Source organism: Sminthopsis crassicaudata, chromosome 6 (genome assembly GCF_048593235.1).
Source record: "Sminthopsis crassicaudata isolate SCR6 chromosome 6, ASM4859323v1, whole genome shotgun sequence".
Taxonomy (NCBI): domain Eukaryota; kingdom Metazoa; phylum Chordata; class Mammalia; order Dasyuromorphia; family Dasyuridae; genus Sminthopsis; species Sminthopsis crassicaudata.
Window position 1 is genome coordinate 105357740 of NC_133622.1, and position 20259 is coordinate 105377998.

Here is a 20259-nt window from a genome sequence, read left to right on the forward strand (position 1 = left end):
ATTAAAAAAAAAAAAAGAATGGTGTCATTACTAAGGTAATTAGAAAAATATACATAGTAGAAGACTTGGGGTTGAATTGATTATGATGAGATGATCTTAAAAAATAAAATTGTGTAGGGAGAAGTAAAAGGGAGCAAATTATTTTATATAATAGGAGATATAAATGGAATAAAGTTTACAGTGAAGGGAAGAATAGGGTGAAGAGAGTACAGTAACATTTGTGAACTGGATTAAAGAAGGAATAACATACATCTAGTTGAATATAAAAGTCTTCTTAACTTATAAAGAAATAGGAGAGAAAGGACATAGGATAAGTGAGGAACTCTTAGAAGGAGATTAGGGAGACAGTGATCAGAAGTAAATTAGAGTTCTTTGGAGGGAAAGAGTAAAAAGATAACAAAAAGGATAAAGGAGATAGGATGATAGAATGGAGGGAAATTCACAACTAATCATTATAACTATGAATGTGAGTGAGAAAAATTCACCCATGAAATGTAAATGGATCAAAAACCAGAACCCAACAGTATGCTGTTTACACGAAACACAACTATTTACACTATATGTTTACACAGAGTGTAAACAATAAAGGGCTGGAGTCAAAATTTATTGTTCTTTAGCTAGTATTAAAAAAGCAGACAAAGTTAAAACCAAAAAAGATTTTTTAATTAAAAGAAATAAGCAGGGAAACTACATTGTAGTAATAATACAGTAGTTGTTGCAGTTGTACCATATATGATGAAATAATATGAATAGTAAATATATATGTATATATATACCAAAAACTGTAGCTTCTGAATTTACAAAGGAAAAGGTAAATGAATTAAAGATGGAAAGAGAAAGCAAAACTATAAAAATGGGGGACTTCAACCTTTTCCTCTCAGAATTAGATATTTGAAAAATAAATAAGAGCTTAGAATGATTAACAGAATTTTAAATAATCTAGATATGATAGACTTCTAGAGAGAACTGAATGGGAATAGATAGGAATATACTTGTTTTTCTTCAGTGGTACATTACATCTTTGCAAAAACTGACTATATATTAGAGCATAAAGATTTTATATTCAAATGCAGAAAAGCAGAAATATTAAATCCTTTCCAGGCCAAATGTAGTAACAGTTTCATTCAACAAAAAGCCATAGAAAGAAATTAAAAATTAATTGGAAAGTAAACAAACCAATCTTAAAGAATGAGTGGGCTAAGAAAGAAGTCATAGAAACAATAAATAATTTTTATTAAAGAGAATGATAATAAAGAAACAACATGCCAAAACATAAAGGATGCAGAAAAAGCATCATCAGAGGGAAATGTATTTTTCTAAATGCTTATATCATTAAAATTGAGAAAGAGCACATCAAAAAAATTGATATTTAATTTTATTTATTTATTTGTGAGGAAATCGGGGTTAAGTGATTTGTCCAGATCACATAGCTAAGAAGTGTTAAGTGGCTGTGGTTGGATTTCAACTCAGATACTACTGCCTCCAGGGGGTTGGAGCTCTTTCTTCAATGCCATCTAGTTGCCTCTGTAATTAAAAAAAAGAAAAAGAAGAAGAAATTTTAAATCCCTAGTTAACACCAAATTGGAAATACTGAAAATTAAAAATGATTTTAATAAAACTTAATGTAAGAAAACCACTGAATTAATAAATTAAATCAAGAGCTAATTTTATGAGAAAAAAAATAAAGTAGATGTCAATAATATGAGTTTTAAAAGGAAGAAAAGCACTAAAATAAAAATAAAAAGGTAATGTTAATATACCACTAATGAAGATGAAATTATATGCTAATAAATTTAATAATCCAAGTGAAATGGAAGAATAAACTGCCCAGATTAACGGAAGCAGAAAGAGAATATCTTAAACCTATCTTAAAGAAGGATATTGAATAGGCCATAAATGAGCTTCCTAAAAAAAAAAAAAAAAATCAGGACAAGGTGGATTTACAAATGAATTCTATCAAACATTTAAAGATCAATCAATTCCAATATTAAAGTAATTGAAGTAATAGACAAAAGAGTCCTACCAAACCTTTTATGAAACAAATATGGTGCTAAACCAGGAAGCACAAAATCAGAGAAAAGAAATTTAATTATACAATGAAAATGTATACAAAAATTCTACATAAAATACTAAGTAGGAGACTATAACAGTATGTCACAAAGATTATATATATTGTGACCAAGTGAGATTTATACCAAGAATGTAAGGATGGTTCAATATTAGGAAAACTATTAACATAATTGATTACATCAATAACAAAATCATTGGTGGCAGAGAATAGACAAGTCTTTGAGCTTTTCCTGGCTTCCCTCAGATCAAGGTTCCAAATGGGTTTTGTAGTGACAGAATCCACATAAATTTGGTGACAAATTTCCAGCAGAAGATATTCAGGAAAGATGTGTCTCAATTAAGCAGGGGAGGAGGTGTCCCAGTGCAAATACAGAACAGGGACCCAGGGCAGAGAGGCCTCCATGCCCTGGGAGAATCCAGAAAATACAACAGTATTGGCTACTCTATCTTGATTCAAAAGCCAGTGGATCAGCAGACCAGCTGTGAGATTTCCAATGCAACTATAGAAGGCAAATAGTGAGCCCTTGAACCCCAATATAATGTTGGACTTGACCACACCCACTCAGCACAAGAAGGAAGCCCTCATCACTGGCCCAAGGGAAGTGTGAAGCCAGTTACCTGTAGAAGAAGCTTGGGACAATCTACCCTTTGTCCTAACAGCAGACTTCAAGATTTAAAAATATGAGCAAAAAAGCATAAAGACCACAGATAACTGCTATTGAGACAGAGAGGAACAGATCTCAAACCCAACAATCTCCAGATGAAGCCTTAAAGAGTTATATAAGTTGGTCTCCAACTCAAATGGCTCTCTTGGAAGAATTCAAAAAAGATCTTAAAAGAGAGTTAAAAAAATGGAGAAAGGAAATGAGAGTTTTGTGGGAAAATTTAGAAAAGGAAATACAGAAATTATCTGAAGAAAACTCCTTAAAAATTAGTTTTGGCAAAATGAAAAAAGAATACAACTCTTTAAAAGGTAGATCGAGCAAAATGGAAAAAGAGAACAATTCCTTAAAAATAGCATTGCTGAAATTAGAAAAAAAAATCCAATAAACAAAATAACTCATTAAAAAGTTCAATTGGCCAAATGCAAAAGGAGGTAAAAAAGCTAACTGAGGAAAATAGTTCACTAAAATTTTGAATTGAACAAATGGAAGTGAATGACTCAATGAGACATCAAAAAGCAGTCAAACAAAACCAAAAAAAAATGAAAAAATAGAAGAGAATAAATCACTGACATTTCTATATGTTACCAAAAAACTCCAGCAGCAAGAGACATACAGAGAAATTCCACTCAGAATAGTCAGGAATTATATGAACACAATTACAAATAGAAATTTTAGAAAAGTTAGATGTCATATAACTTGGAAGAAAATTGAATTGGTATAAAGAATATACTTTTTTCTTGGTGATACCTGGAACCTACACAAAAATTGACCATGTATAAAGCTCAAAATCAAATACTAGAAAGACAGAAATAGTAAATTCAGATCATGATGCAATAAAAATTACATGAAATTTACAAAAAAAAAATAGACTACAAATTAATTGGAAACTAAATAATCCTAAAGAATGAGTAGGTAAAACAACAAATCATAGATACAATTGATAATTTCATCCAAGAGAATGACAATAATGAGGCAACATATCAAAACTTATGGGATGCAACCAAAGGGTTCTTAGTGGAAATTTTATACATCTAGATACTTACTTGCATAAAATAGAGACAAAAAAGATAGACGAATTGATCATGCAACTAAAAAAAAACCTGGAAAAAGAACAAATTAAAATCCCCCAATTAAATACCAAATTTGAAATTCTGAAAATAAAAGGGGATATTAATAAAATTGAAAGTAAGAAAATGAAGCAATAAACAAAATATAGAGAAGTGACTCAAATTTATAAGAATATTCCATTATCCAATTGATATAATAAAAAGGCTATGAACAGGAATTTTTGGATGAAGAAATTAAAACTGTTTTTAGTCATATGAAAAAATGCTCTAAATAACTATTGATTAGAGAAATGTAAATTAAGACAACTGAGGTACCACTATACACCTCTCAGATTGGCTAAGATGAAAGGAAAAAGTAATGATAAATGTTGGAGGGGATGTGGGAAAACTGGGACATTAATACATTGTTGATAGAGTTGTAAACTGATCTAACCATTCTGGAGAGCAATTTGGAACTCTGTTCAATAGGCCATCAAACTGTGCCTGCCCTTTGATTCGATAGTGCCATTACTAGGTCTGTGTCCCAAAGAGATCATGAAAAGGGAAAAGGATCCGCATGTATAAAAATATTTGTAGCAGACCTTTTTGTAGTGGCAAGGAACTGGAAACTGAGTGGATGCCCATCAGCTGAAGGATGGCTGAATAAGTTCTGTTATATGAACATTATTCTATAATAATTATCAGCAGGATGATTTCTGAAAGGTCTTGAAAGACTTAAATGAACTGATGCTAAATGAACTGAGTAGAATCAAGAGAACACTGTACACAGTAAAAACAAGATTACACAATGATCAAGTCTGTTGGATGAGGTTCTTTTCAACAATAAGGTGATTCAGACTAATTCCATAGGCTTGTAATGCAGAGAGCTTATCTGTATTCAGAAAGAGGACTGTGGGGAGTAAATGTGGATCACAACATAGTGTTTTCACCTGTTTGCTATTATTTGCTTACTTTTTTTTCTTTCTCATTTTTTTCCTTTATGATCTCATTTTTCTTGTGCAGCATGATAATTGTGGAAATATATGCAGAAGAATTGCACATATTTAACATATTGGATTACTTGGCTGCTAGGGCAAAGGTAGGAGACAGGGAGAAAAAATTTGGAACACAAGGGTGAATGTTAAAAACTATTCATATATTTTGAAAATAAAAAGCTAAAAAATAAAATCATCAAAAATCATAGGATTATGTCAACAGATGCTGGAAAACTTTTTGACAAAATATAACATTCATTCTTATTTTTTTTAATGGAAGCATAAGAATACATATTCCAGGAATACATGGATTTTTCTTTCGAGTTTTAAGAAAATCTGAAACCACCAGCAAGCATTATCTGTAATAGAATCCTCCCCAGTAAAATCAGGAATGAAATATCACCAATATTATTCAATATTATACTAGAAATGTTAGGAAAAAATTGAGTTAATCAGAATCAATAATAAAACTATTTATTTTTGCAATTAGTTGAAATAATTTTGGCAAAGTAGCAGAATAAGAGAAGGTTGTATACATTAATAGCAATATTGTTCAAAAAATAACAGTGAATGATTAAAGTATTCTGAATATTGAATATTCAGAATATGAATATTCAAATTAACTATAAAGGACTTATGTAGGAAAATGCTATCCACTTCCAGAAAAGAACCTGATATGTGTTTTACTTACATATCTGTACAGGGTTGGGAGGGAGGAAGAGATACAGCTTAGAAGTCGAAATGTAAACTGCCCCTCCCCCCAAAAAAAAGTTAAGAAAAAAAGAAAAACATGCATAAAAAATCTATAAGATTACCAACAGGACTGAGTGCTATATAAAGCACTACATAAATATTAGCTATTATTATCACTGGGTTCACATGTCCATTTAAAGCATTAAATAAGTATACCCCCTATACCAAGTAGTGTCTTGAGTAAGGTAGGTGCTTTAAAATATTAGTTGCATTAAAATAATAGCTAGAATTTATATAGTGGTTTAAGGTTAATAAAGCACTTTAAGAAAAGTGTAATTGACAGTAGTCAATTACTAGTAATCTCATTGGAATAAGGATTTATCCAGTAACGCAGTCTCATTTGGACATAAACTCATTCGGACTAAAACTATGTACAAACTACATGAAGTTTAGCTCACTCTCCCTGGGAAGCAAGGTGGCAGAGAGAAGAGTGTGCTCCTGAAATATTGCAGGGGGTGGTGGGGAGGGAAGAAGACATGAAATATTTGTATGCTTGTGTTTGCTTTACCTTCAAAATAAAAGCTCATTAGGATTAAATGGAAGTAGATAATTAATTGTTGGAAATGAACAGTGAGAGGAACACAATAGAATGTCGCTTTAAGCTGACAGAGGACCCTGATAGAGAAATTTACCTTGGTCTGAGAAAGGCAGAAACAAAATAATTTCTCCCCTATAAAGATTGTGAATTTTAGCGAAAAATAATTATCTCCTGAAGGCCTTCCCAATCTTGGCTTAGGATGGTCCTTTGGCAAATCATCCTCCGCACCTTTTCAGTAGAATAGGTTCTGCCAAAACTTGTATTTCTGTGGCAAAGTCTTTAAGAACCTACAGTCCTCTCCATAAGGAGACAACAGAAGAGGACTCTGAGGTAATTAATAAAACAATGTATCCAACTTTTAAAGAAAGATATAAAGGTTGAGAGTGCTAAGTGTGATAACAAGCATTGACAATTGAAGGAAACCTGCCAGATAACTGTTCTAAAAATGAAAGTTATAACTGAAGAAAACAAAAGATATGAAGTTCTATTAACTAATAACATGTTTGTTTCTTATTCATTGAAACATTTCCTTTGATATTTTTATTCATAAATTTCAATTTGTAATGAGTCTAATAGTATTTTAAATTGTTCAATAGTAACTGGCTTTCAAGTGATTAATTCTTGTGGTCACCCTAATTTATAAAGGCTGTCTATTGAGATTGGAAATGTATACATTCTATATCAACAAAGGGAATAAAATGCTGATTAAATCATCCATCCTTCAAAGTATCAAAGTTAATAGTGTAAGTAACTATGTTTGGTGATCATGTTTTCAAAACCAAAAATTGGAACACATGGTTTAAAAAAGACTGTTTCACTTGCAAAACCTCTTTAAAAGCACTCTGTTTTGTTGAAATTGAAAAATCCAGGAAAATGAGACATGCATTTGATATATCCACATCCACATAACTATCAGTAGTAGTAATACTAATTTATTCTTAGAATTTGAACATATAGATATGAAATATAGTGTATCTTAAATAGTTACAGTTTCCCATATTTTCTTATTTTTGTTAATATCAATTCTTCTTCTTGTTCAGTTCTCAACGACTCAAAGCTTAGTGAAAGAGACAGTGAGTAATGGAAAGAATATACAATCTAAGAACATCTGGGTTTAGATTTAAACTATGATATTAACTTGTGACCTTAGAAAATTCACTAAACCACTCTGGAACTCAGTTTCCTTGTTGATAATTGGGTTCTCATTTGAACTATAACATCTCCAAAATACTTTCCAACTCTGATCCTATAACCCCCTATTTGTTGTTCAGTCATTTTCAATCGTGTCCACCTTTTTGTAGCATTTATGCTACCTTGTTATTAATTGTTTGAAACATAATGTTACTAATTTCCCATTAAGGAAGGGTTCAAGAAGCATCTTCTTGATTGTTTGTCAAAAAAGACAATACCCTTGGCTAAAAAATAGATTAGTTGATCAGTGGAATAGGTTAGGTTCACAAGACAAAATAGTCAATAACTATAGCAATCTAGTGTTTGATAAACCCTAAGATCCCAACTTTTGGGATAAGAATTCATTGCTTTACAAAAACTGCTGGGAAAATTGGAAATTAGGATGGCAGAAACTAGGCATTGATCTACACCTAACACCATATACAAAGATAAGTTCAAAATGGGTTCATGATCTAGACATAAAGTATGATATTATAAATAAATTAGAAGAACATAAGATAGTTTACTTTTCAGACCTATAGAGGAGGAAGGAATTTGTGACCAAAGAAGAACTAGAGATCATTATTGATCACAAAATAGATAATTTTGATTATATTAAGTTAAAAAGATTCTGTACAAACAAAACTAATGAGGACAAAGTTAGAAAAGAAGCAATAAACTGGGAAAACATTTTTACATTCAAAGGTTCTGATAAAAGCCTCATTTCCAAAATATATAGAAAATTGACTCAAATTTGTAAGAAATCAAGCCATTATCCAATTGATAAATGGTCAAAAGATATGAACATCTAATTTTCAAATGAAGAAATTGAAACTATTTCTAGTCATATGAAGAGGTGCTCCAAATCACTATTGATCAGAGAACTGCAAATTAAGACAACTCTGAGGAACCTCTCAGATTGGCTAAGATGACAGGAAAAGATAATGATGAATGTTGGAGGGGAAGCAGGAAAACTGGGACACTGATGCATTGTTGGTGGAATTGTGAATGAATCCAACCATTCTGGAGAGAAATTTGGAATTATGCCCAAAAAGTAATCAAACTGTGCATACCCTTTGATCCAGCAGTGTTTTTACTGGGCTTATATTCCAAAGAGATATTAAAGAAGGGGAAAGGGTCCTGTATGTGTCTAAATGTTTGTGGCAGTCCTTTTTGTAGTGGCTAGAACCTGGAAAATGAATGGATGCCCATGAATTGGAGAATGGTTGGGTAAATTGTGGTATATGAATAATATGAAATATTATTGCTCTGTAAGAAATGACCAGCAGAATGAATACAGAGAGGCTTGGAGAGACTTACATGAACTGATGCTGAGTGAAATGAGCAGAACCAGATCATTATACACTTCAACAATACTGTATGAATATGTATTTTGATGGAAGTGGATATCTTTGACAAAGAGAAGATCTAATTCAGTTCTAATTGATCAATAACGGACAGAATCAGCTACCGCCAGAGAAATGAGAAATGAATGTAAACTACTTGCATTTTTGTTTTTCTTCCCAGGTTATTTTTACCTTCTGAATCCAATTCTTCTTGTGCAACAAGAAAACTATATAGTTCTTCACATATATATTCTATCTAGGATATACTTTAACATGTTTATCATGTATAAGACTGCCTGCCATCTAGGGGAGGGGGTGGAGGGAGGGAAGGGAAAAGTTGGAACAGAAGTGAGTGCAAGGGACAATGTTGTAAAAATTACCCATGCATATATGTGTCAATAAAAAGCTATAATTAAAAAAAAAAGAAAATGCCCTTGAATTATACTTAAGATTTAGACAAATGGCCACTATGATACATTTATCTGTCTTATAAAGATAAGGGTTTTTTTGGTCTGCACCTGTTACTCTGTTGGAATAGGAAACACTCTTTACCAATGCAGATTGGCAACTGTTCTTCAATTTAGAAAGGCTTAGGTTGTTCTTCACTTGTTTCAATTGTGCCAACTCTGTGACTTCATTTGAGGTTTTCTTGGTAGAAATACTAGAGTTGTTTGCCATTTTCTTCTCCAACTCATTTTATGGATGAAGAAACTGAGACAGGATTAAGTAACTTGCACAGGGTCACACAGCTAGGAAGTGTTGGAAATCAGAGTTGAACTCAGGGAGACAAGTCTTCCTGATGTCGGCCTAGCATGCTATTTGCTGTGCCCCCTAGCTTAGCATGCTGAAGTTAAATGCTTGCCCAAGATCACAAAGCCAGTATGCTTCAGAGGAAGGACTGAACCTGAGTACTTCTGATTCTAAGGCTAGCTCTCAATCAATTATCATCAGTATGTATTTGTTGAGGGCATGCAATGTGCCAAACATCAGGGATAAAAAAAAAAGAGAGAGAAAATCAATTCCAGCTTCTATGATATAAAATAAATACAAAGTACCAACAAGAGGCAGCTAGGTGGCATCTTAGTGCATAGGGTGACAACCTGGAATCAGAAGAACTTCTCTTTCAGGGTTCAAATCTAACCTCTGATACTTCCAAGCTGTGTGATATCGGACAAGTCATTTAACCTTCTTTGCCTCAGTTATCTCATCTGTAAAATGAGCTGGAGAAGGAAATGGCAAGCCACTATAATATCTCTGCCAAGAAAATCCCAAGTAGGTCATAAGAAGTCAGAGACATGGCTAAAACAAATGAATGTCAAAATTGTAGAGTACATTAAAAACTAGGGAGGTGCGTTTCCAAAATATATAGAGAATTGACTCTAATTTATAAGAAATCAAGCCAATCTCCAATTGATAAATGGTCAAAGGATATGAACAGACAATTCTCAGATGAAGAAATTGAAACTATTTCTAGTCATATGAAAAGATGCTCCAAGTAATTATTAAGCAGAGAAATGTAATTAAGGCAACTCTGAGATACCACTGCACACCTGTCAGATTGGCTAGAATGACAGGGAAAGATAATGCAGAATGTTGGAGGGGATGTGGAAAAACAGGGACACTGATACATTGTTGGTAGAATTGTGAATGCTTCTAGTCATTCTGTAGAGCAATTTGGAGCTATGCTCAAAAAGTTGTCTAACTGTGCATACTCTTTGACCCAGCAGTGTTACTACTGGACTTATATCCCAAAGAGATCTTGGGGAAGGGAAAGGGACATGTATGTGCAGGAATGTTTGTGGCAGCCCTCTTTGTAGTGGCTAGAAACTGGAAACTACGTGGATGCCCATCAATTGGAGAATTGCTGAATAAATTGTAGTATATGAATATTATGGAATATTATTGTTCTGTAAGAAATGATCAACAGGATGATTTCAGAAAGGCCTGGAGAGACTTACATGAACTGATGCTGAGTGAAATGAGTAAGACCAGGAGATCATTGTTTATTTCAACAACAAAACTATATGATGATCAATTCTGACGTGGCCATTTTCAACAGTGAGATGAACCAAATCAGTTCCCACAGAGCAGTAATGAACTGAACCCTACACTCAGCAAAAGAACTCTAGGAGATGAATATGAACCACTACATAGAATTTCCAATCCCTCTAATTTCGTCCACCTGCATTTTTTATTTACTTCACGGCTAATTGTACACTATTTCAAAGTCCAATTCTTTTTGTACAGCAAAACAACTGTTTGGATATGTATACATATATTGTATTTAATTTATGCTTTAACATATTGAACATGTGTTGGTCAACCTGCCATCTGGGGTGGGGGGAAGGAGGGGAAAAATTAGAGCAAAAGGTTTGGCAATTGTCAATGTAAAATTACCCATGCACTTATCTGGTAAATAAAAAGTATTAAAAAACAAAAACAAAACAAAACTAGGGAGGTGGAGAAGGTAGGATTAGTAAAGGCCTCTTTTAGATGTGTCGCTTAAGTTGAGCCCTGAAGGAAGCTATGAATTCATTCTAAGACACAGACAGAAGTATATTCCAGGCTTGAGGAAGAGCCTTGCAAAGGCAGAGACAATAAGTGGATGCCATGTATGGGAACAAGAATTTAGCCATTTGGCTAGAATACAAACCACTCTTGGTGTTCTATATTGACCCTATAATAGTTTCTAGTCCTCTTAATAGTTTCAACTCAAAACAGTTAGCCCTAAGAAAATGCAGAAACACTCCATCAGGTCTCAGCACACACCACTAGCACACTACTAGAATCCCAGCTCCATACCAGATAAGCTGCCAGACACCTACAGCCTCCACCAATGCTCTCTCAGTACAGCACCAGACATAAGGGTCTCCCGTGGCCAGAACCTACAGCCACTGGCACAAGAAGCCTGAGATAGTAATCCTTCCACACTGGGAGCAGAACTCAAATTTAAAAGAAAGGAAAAAGAGAAATAATTAAACAAAACATGAAGAGAAATACAAAACAACAACAACAACAAAGAATCTGACCATGGAAAGTTATTTTGGATACAGGGAAGACCAAGATACAAACACAGAAGAGGAAAAAAATGTCAAAATATCTATGGATACACAGGAAGTAGTCTCAAGCCCAGAAAGAACTCTTGGAAGAGCTCAAAAAAAAGGAACTTAAAAATCAGATTAAGTGAGACAGAAGAAAAATTGGGAAAAGAAATAAAAGCGATGTAAGAGAATTATTGGGGGAAAAAAAGAGTCAATAGCTTGGAAAATTGTTTTAAAATTAGAAATGACCAAATGGAAAAAGAGATGCAAAAATCCACGGAAGAAAACAACTTCTTAAAGAGTACAACTGGCCATATGGAAAAGAAAGTACAAAAGCCAGTTGAGGAAAACCACAGCTTGAAAGTTAGAACTAGGCAAATGGAAACTAATGACTTATTGAAATATCAAGAATCAATCAAACAAATTCAAAAGAATGAAAAAATGCAAATAAATGTAAAATACCTCATGGGAAATACAACTAATCTGGAAAATAGATCCAGGTGAGACAATATCAGAATCATTGGGCTACCTAAAAGTTGTAATCAAAAGAAAGGACTAGACACCATCTTTCAAAACATTTTCAAGGAAAACTGTTCTGATATTCTGGAACCTGAGGGCAAAGTGGGTATTAAAAGAATCCAAAGATCACCTTAAAAAAGAGATCCCCAAAAAAAACTCCAAGGACCATTGTAGCCAAATTTAAAAGCCATAAGGTCAAGGGAAAAAATACTACAAGTTGCCAGAAAGAAACAATTCAAACATCAGGAAATCACAAACAGGATTACACAGCTGCATCCTTAAAGAATTGAAGGTCATGGAACATGATATTCTGGAAGGCAAAGGAGCTAGCACTACAAACAAGAATCACTTACCCAGCAAAATGAAGTATGTAATATATCAAAGAAAAAAAAGGTCATACAAACAAATAGAAAAAAAGAAAGAAGTAGAAGTATTTCAAGCTTTCATAAGAAAAAGACCAAAATTAAATAAACAACTTGACTTCCAATATCAAGACCCAAAAGAAGCATAAACAGGTAAAAAGGGAAAATAAAACATAAAGAATTCAACAGAGCTAAACTGTTTACATCTACACATAGGAAGATGATACTTATAATTCTTAAAAACTGTATCACTGGGGCAGCTAGGTGGCAAAGTGGATAGAGCACCAGCTCTGAATTCAGGAGGACCCGAGTTCAAATGTGGTCTCAGACACTTAACACTTCCTAGCTGTGTGACCCTGGGCAAGTCACTTAACCCCAGCCTGGGGGCGGGGGGAAACTGTATCACTAATAGTATAATTAGGTAGAATTTACATAGACAATGGGTATAAGTATAAGGTGAATTTGAATAAATGACACACAAGAAATTAAGGTATGAGAAAGAAGAATACATTGGGTGAAGAAGGAAGGGGAAGTTAAAATGGTGTTGAATCTTACTCTCATTAGTATTGTCTCAAAGAATGTATAATATATACAATCAATAGAAATCTATCTATTGACAGGGAAATAGGAGAGGAGATGGTTAAGGAAAGCAGGAAGGGAAAGGTGTTGATGGAAGAGAAAAAGTAAGAAAAGAGAGGGCATATCAAGAGAGGTGGTAGAAGTAAAACACTGGTGAGGGGGGAAGGGGTGAAAGGAAAGAGAACAGGAGGAAGAAGAGAATGGAAAGAAATACATAAGTAGTAATCATAATTCCCATACAATAGAAGCAGATAACAGATTGGATCAAAAAGCAGAATCCTACAATATGTTGTTTAAAAGAAATTTGAAGCAGAGACACAGAGATTAAGAGATTAAAGTAAAGAGATAAAAGAGTAAAAGTAAGAGATTAAAGAGAATCTATTATGTTTAAGCTGAAGGTATATAAAGCAAATAGCAATCCTGATCTCAGACATAGAAAAAGCAAAAACAGACCTAATTAAAAAAAGATAAGGAAAGAAACTACATTTTGCTAAAAGGTACCATAGACAATAAAGCAATATCAATACTACACATAGATATACTAAATGGCATGGCATCCAGACTTTTAAAAAAGTGAAGTGAGTTATACGAAGAAACAGACAGCAAAACTGTACTAGTGACCTCAACTGTCTCTCCTCAGAACTTGTCAAATTCAACCAAAAAATAAACACACACACACACACACACACACACACACACAACCCTAAGGAGGTAAACAGAATATTAGCCATCATAAGTTAGTAGAATAAGGAATAGATCACCTATCAGATTTATGGGAATGGAAGAATTCATGACCAAATAAAAAACAGAGGATATTACAAAATGCAAAATAAATAATTTTTATCATTTTAAGATTAAAAAAAGCTTTGGTAAAAACAAAACAAAGATTAAAAGGAAAGCAGAACGCTGGGAAACAATTTTTACATTAAGTCCTTCAAATAAGATCTCATCCCTCAAATCTATAAAGAACTGAGTCAAATTTATAAGAATGCAAGTCATTCCCCAATTAATAAATGGTCAAAGAATATGAACAGGAAATTTTTAGATAAAGGAATCAAAGCTATCTATAGACATACAAGTATTCTAAATTACTTTTCATTAGCAAAATGACTTATACAAGCTAATGCATTGTACACAGTTTCAGCAACATTGTATGATCAACTATGACTGACTCAGGTCTTCTCAACAACACAATGATCCAACATATGTATAAAGGATTCACTATGGAAAGCTAGCCATAACCAGAAAAAGAACTAATGGACTTCTGAATGTATATTGAAGCTTTTTTTTTTTTTTCACTTACACTTACAGTTTTCCCTCCCTTTGGATCTATTTATTCTTTCACAACACTGGAAATATTTTACATGATAGCAATGTATAAGCTATATCAAAATTGGAACTCAAAATCTTGTAAAAATGAATGCTAAAAATTTTCTTGACATGTAACTGGGGTTTGGAACTAGTGTTGCAAAGTGTCAGAGAATTTGTAGACTTGGGGCATCTCTGAATGAAGAGGCAAACATTTTATTATTATATCATTGACTGGTGTGCTAAGTTCCAAAAGAGAAGTTGGCAATTAACAAAGGAAAAGACAGAGGTCAAGTTACCTAGCAGAACTTGCCATTAACAAGGAGGAAGACATTAATAAGATAAGCTAAGTCCCAACGAACAACCTATTGTGACATTTTCTTCACTGTGGTGACCCTTGTTAGCAGGTTAGTTCCTAAAAGGAATTAGCCACTGTGACAGTAAGTAATTGGAATATAAGTATGGTCTTTTATAGAAGGAAAATAAACCTCAGGGGATGAAATTATAACTTGGCCTTCTGGTTGGATACTGAAACTGTGAGGACAAGTCAATGCAAGGCATTTGACAAAGTATTCAACCAGGGCCTACTTCTATAAAAATCCACTTATTTTGTCAGTGCTCCTCTCTGCTTGCTTCAGCTTGTAGCTTAAATATTAAAATTCAGGCCCTCTCCTGTTGCCCCTCCCTATGATCCACAAAGCTATCAAGGAACTGGAATCTATTTATTGGGGTCTTATTTAACTCATCAAGATCATGAAGAATTGAGCATGGCTGAAACCACTGAAAAACAATTGAACAAAGTGACTACTATGTGTCAGGAACTCTGAGTTCAGTGATAATACAAAGAGCTGAGAACACAATGAAAGGCTAAAAAAAAGATGTTCTCTGAGCTTTAGACATAGTCTAAAGGAAGAAACAACATACAAACAACTATATACACGTTAGCTATATATAGGCCAAATATATAATAAACAGAATAAAGAATTAGAACTAAGATGAAGGTAAGCAAAGTGAGACTCAGGAGAATTAACTGATTTTCCCAAGATCACAGGTAGCAAATCCAACTCTTTCTTCTAGATCACATCATTCCCAATAGTATTTTATTTTTCCAAATGCATGTAAAAATAATTTTCAACAATCATTTTTGTTAGACTTTGGGTTCCAAATTTTTTCTCTCCCCAAAACAGCAAACATTCTAATATAGGTTAAGGACCACACATTATTCCCAAACTAGTTTCTGAGTTGCATGGAATAATAGATTAAGAACTGGAAAGAGACTTCAGAAATCACTAAGGCCAATTCTATCATTTGATAGATGGGGAAAATGAAGCCCAGAGAGTTTAACCACTTGGTCAAGATCACATAAGTAGTAAGTAGCAGAGCCAGGATTCATAAAAAGATCCAAATCCAGCATTCTTTCCATTGTATCTTTATTAAGCACCAATATAAGCAATATGTGAGATATGAATATATATGACTTTTAAAATATAATTTTTCATATAAATTCCTACTAGAAAGAGGAAGTTTAACACTTCCCCCTAAGGATAAGTATTCTCTTCATTCCAGAGTGATGCCAATGTAGAAAAATCCCACCTGGATGCTTATTTAAATATGGCTTATTATTTATTTACCAAAAATTTATTCCACACTCTAAGTTCACCATTTCTGTGTAGATACCACTATTCACCCTGTTTTCTCAATTCATGAACTTACAGAGGCCCTTAACTCTCCCTTCTTTCTCACAGCCAGACAGTTACTAAGTTCTGTTGATTGTACACCTGCACTGTCTTGTTCTCTCTACCTCTCTGTTCCCACTGCCATTATCCTGAAAGAATAAGATAATATTTGTGAAGTGCTTAGCATAATTCTTGGCATACATTGGCCATGGTAGCATCATAGTGCTTATTCCATTCTCTTCCACTCAACAGGACAACATGTCTTATCTAATAGTATCCTCCAGGTATATTGAGTGATTCTCTGAGTCATAGTGTCCCTAATAAGTGAAGTAAATGTCCCTTAAGATTCAGCCCTTGTTAAAAATATAGCTAGAGTATTGTTAGTTCTAAGCACCCCATTTTAGAACAGAGACAAGTGGGAATGTTTCCAGAAGAAAGACTCTGGGACTGTAAAAGAAATGGAGATCATTTTATTTGATGAAAAAAGTAGGGATTTTAACTTGGAGAAAACAATAGCCCAGGGATAGAGACAGACTCTTACTTGGAAAAGGCTGGACAATGATTCAGAAAGACCCTAGTTCAAGTGCCAGAGGCACTAATGAGATAGTGTATCCCTGGGGAAATCATTTAACCTTTTCTCTACCTCATTTTCTTCATTTCTAAAATAGGGATAATAATAACACCTACCTTCCAGAGTTGTGAGGATAAAATGAGAGGGGCAATGCAAGGTTACAAAAAAGAGCGCAAAGAATGCTTTCAGATGACCTGGGATCAAGAACCAGAACAGAATACACTGTGGAACAAAATAACATTTATTAAACACTCTGTGTCAAGCACTTCACCGAGCACTGAAAATATGTTATGTATTGATAAAAGCCTAAAAAAAAAAAAAAAAAAAAAAAAAGGAACTAAAGAAAAAGTTTGATCTACAAATATAGAACTCAAGAGAAACCTAAAAAGGTAAAAAGAAATCTTGGAGGGGCATCTAGGTGAATAAAATTATAGGGGGCAGCTAGGTGGCGCAGTGGATAGAGCACCAGCCCTGAATTCAGGAGGATCCAAGTTCAAATCTGGTCTCAGACACTTAACACTTCCTAGCTGTGTGACCCTAGGCAAGTCACTTAATCTCAGGCTCAAAAGAAAAGAAAAAAAAAAGAAATCTTGGGAATTATATTTCTTCTATAAAGATATATAAAGAACACATGTGTACTTTATTCTAGAAACTAGAGATGGAAAGGAAATTGTACCCAGAAAAGGGTAAAGTGGGGTACTACATCTCATGAAGAGGCAAAGGAAACCTATTATATCTGAGAGAAAGAAAGGAGGGGGATGAACATAGTGTGTATCTTATAGAATTGGCTTAAAGAGAAAAATATTAGACATATTCGATTTATGGTGAAACTTCCCCCACCTTATTGAAAAGTGGGAGGGGAAAAGTGAAAAATGAAAAGGGAACAAGTAAGCTAAGGGGAAGGGAATACAGAAATTGAGAGGAAAGGGGGTAAGAAAGGGGAAGGAACTCAAAGGTAAGAGAGAGGGATACTAAAAAAGAGAGGGCTGTGAGAATCAAGTGGTGCTCACAAATTTAATACTGGGGAGAGAGTTAAGAAGAAAGGAAAGGAGAAAAGCATAAGCAGAGGTTAATAAGATGGCAATAATTCAGAATTGGTCATTTTAACCATAAATATGAATGGGGTAAACTCCCCCATAAAGAGGAAGCGGTTAGCAAGACTGGATTAAAAGCCAGAATCCTACAATATGTTGTTTACAGGAAACACACTTGAAGCAGGGAGATACATACAGTGTAAAAGTAAAAGAGTGGAGCAGAACCAACTATGCTTCAGGGAAAGTAAAAAAAGCAGGAGTAGCCATCCTGATCTCAGATCAAGCAAAACTAAAAATTGATCTAATTAAAAGAGATAATAAGGAAGGGCACTATCTTGCTAAAGGGTAGCATAGATAATGAAGCAGTATCAATATTAAACATATGCACACCAAGTGGTGTAGCATCTAAATTCTTAAAAGAGAACTTAAGAGTGCTGCAAGAAGAAATAGACAGCAAAACTATAATAGTAGGAGATCTCAACCTTGCACTCTCAGAATTAGATAAATCAAACCACAAAATAAAGAAGAAAGAAGTCAAAGAGGTAAATAGAATACTAGAAAAGTTAGATATGATAGACCTTTGGAGAAAACTAAATGGAGGCAGAAAGGAGTACACTTTCTTCTCAGCAGTTCATGGAGCCTGTACAAAAATTGACCATATATTAGGACATAAAAACCTCAAACTCAAAGGCAGTAAGGCAGAAATAGTAAATGCATCCTTTTCAGACGATGATGCAATGAAAATTACATTCAATAAAAAGCCAGCAGAAAATAAACCAAAAAAAAAAAATTGGAAACTAAATAATCTCATACTAAAGAATGATTGGGTGAAACAAAAAATCATAGACATAATTAATAACTTCATCCAAGAAAATGACAATAATGAGACATCATACCAAAATGTGTGAGATGCAGCCAAAGCGGTAATAAGGGGAAACTTTATATCTCTACAGGCCTACTTGCATAAAATAGAGAAAGAAAAGGTCAATGAATTGTGCTTGCAACTAAAAATGCTAGAAAAGGAACAAATTAAAAACCCCTAGTCAAACACTAAACTTAAAATTCTAAAAAATAAAAGGAGAGATTAATAAAATTGAACATTAAAAAAACTATTGAATTAATTAATAAAACTAAGAGTTGGTTCTATGGAAAAACCAACAAAATAGATAAACCCTTGTTAGGATTTTTACAAGGTACTTATGTACTAAGTTCACACCTTTAAAGGAGTTCAAAACTTTAAAGGAGTTTGCTCATTGGTTCACACATTAGACTTCACACCTTTAAGAGAGCATACTTTTAAGGAGCTCCCACAAGCCCAGGGAGTACTTACAAGCCCATTTTCTGGGAAGATATAAAAGCTTACTCTCTGGGAGTCAGGAGATAGTCAAGAGGAGAATTTCAGGGAAGCTCAAGGAGATTCAGAGCCAGGATTCAGTGGATTTACAAGCCCAGCAGATTCACAAGTCTAAAGGAAAAGCCTGCTCATGGACTTCCGGGAGATTCACAACACAGAAATCCACAATCCCACACTCTTGGAGGCAGAGTCAGATTTCATTCCCACTTAGACTTTCATGCTGGCTGGAGACATTCGGAGAGAGCTCTGGGACTAACAAGAGAGCTAGGCCTCAACAGAAAACTAGCTGAGCCCCAAGTGAAGGAGACAAGACTTGAAAGAGAAAATGAAGGATCTGGAGATAAGACTTGGAAAGAGGCAGTAAAGGACTGTAACTCCTGGCTGCATTTTGGGATTATTGAACTGAAACTGAAGCCAAAGCTGCCTCCCCAGAAGCTCCACAAGAAACCTACCTCCCAGAGAACGATCACAATATAGAGACAACAGAACATTACAAACACTTAGTAAATCTGATTTTAAAAAGGAAAGAGGAAAATCTAATTGTTAGTCTTAAAAATAAAAAGGGAGAACTCGCCACTAATGAAGAGGAAATTAGAGCAATAATTAGGAATTACTTTGCCCAGCTTTATGCCAATAAATTTGATAACTTAAATGAAAATGAAGAATACCTTCAAAACTATAGCTTGTCCAGATTAACAGAGGAAGAAGTAAATTGATTAAACACTCCCATCTTAGAAAAAGAAATAGAACAAGCTATTAATCAACTCCCTAAGAAAAAACCCCCCAGGATCAGATGGATTTACATGTGAATTCTACCAAACAATAAAGAATACTATATTAATTATCTGAAAAAATAGGGATTGAAGGAGTCCTACCAAATTCCTTTTATGACACAGACATGGTACTGATACCTAAACCAGGTAGGTTGAAAACAGAGAAAATAAATCATAGACCAATCTCCCTAATGAATATTGATGCTAAAATCTTAAATAAAATATTAGCAAAAAGATTACAGAAAATCATTCCCAGGACAATACTCTGTGACCAAGTAGGATTTATACCAGGAATGCAGGGCTTGTTCATTATTAGGAAAACTATTAGCATAACTGACTATATCAATAACCAAATTAGCAAAAACCATATGACCATCTCAATAGATGCAGAAAAAAGCATTTGATAAAATCCAACATCCATTCCTAATAAAAATAGGAATAAATGCACTTTTCTTTAAA

At 33.9% G+C, this 20259-nt stretch overlaps 1 long non-coding RNA gene across 1 annotated transcript in view; it reads right to left on the minus strand.

Moving 5' to 3' along the window:
- Nucleotides 1–1201: 1201 nt before the first annotated feature.
- LOC141546023 (uncharacterized) overlaps nucleotides 1202–20259 on the minus strand; it is a 75433-nt gene continuing 56375 nt past the window's right edge. Inside the window, exon 3 of the long non-coding RNA XR_012483213.1 lies at nucleotides 1202–1524. This is a non-coding gene — a long non-coding RNA (uncharacterized LOC141546023). The remainder of the gene's footprint in view (nucleotides 1525–20259) is intronic.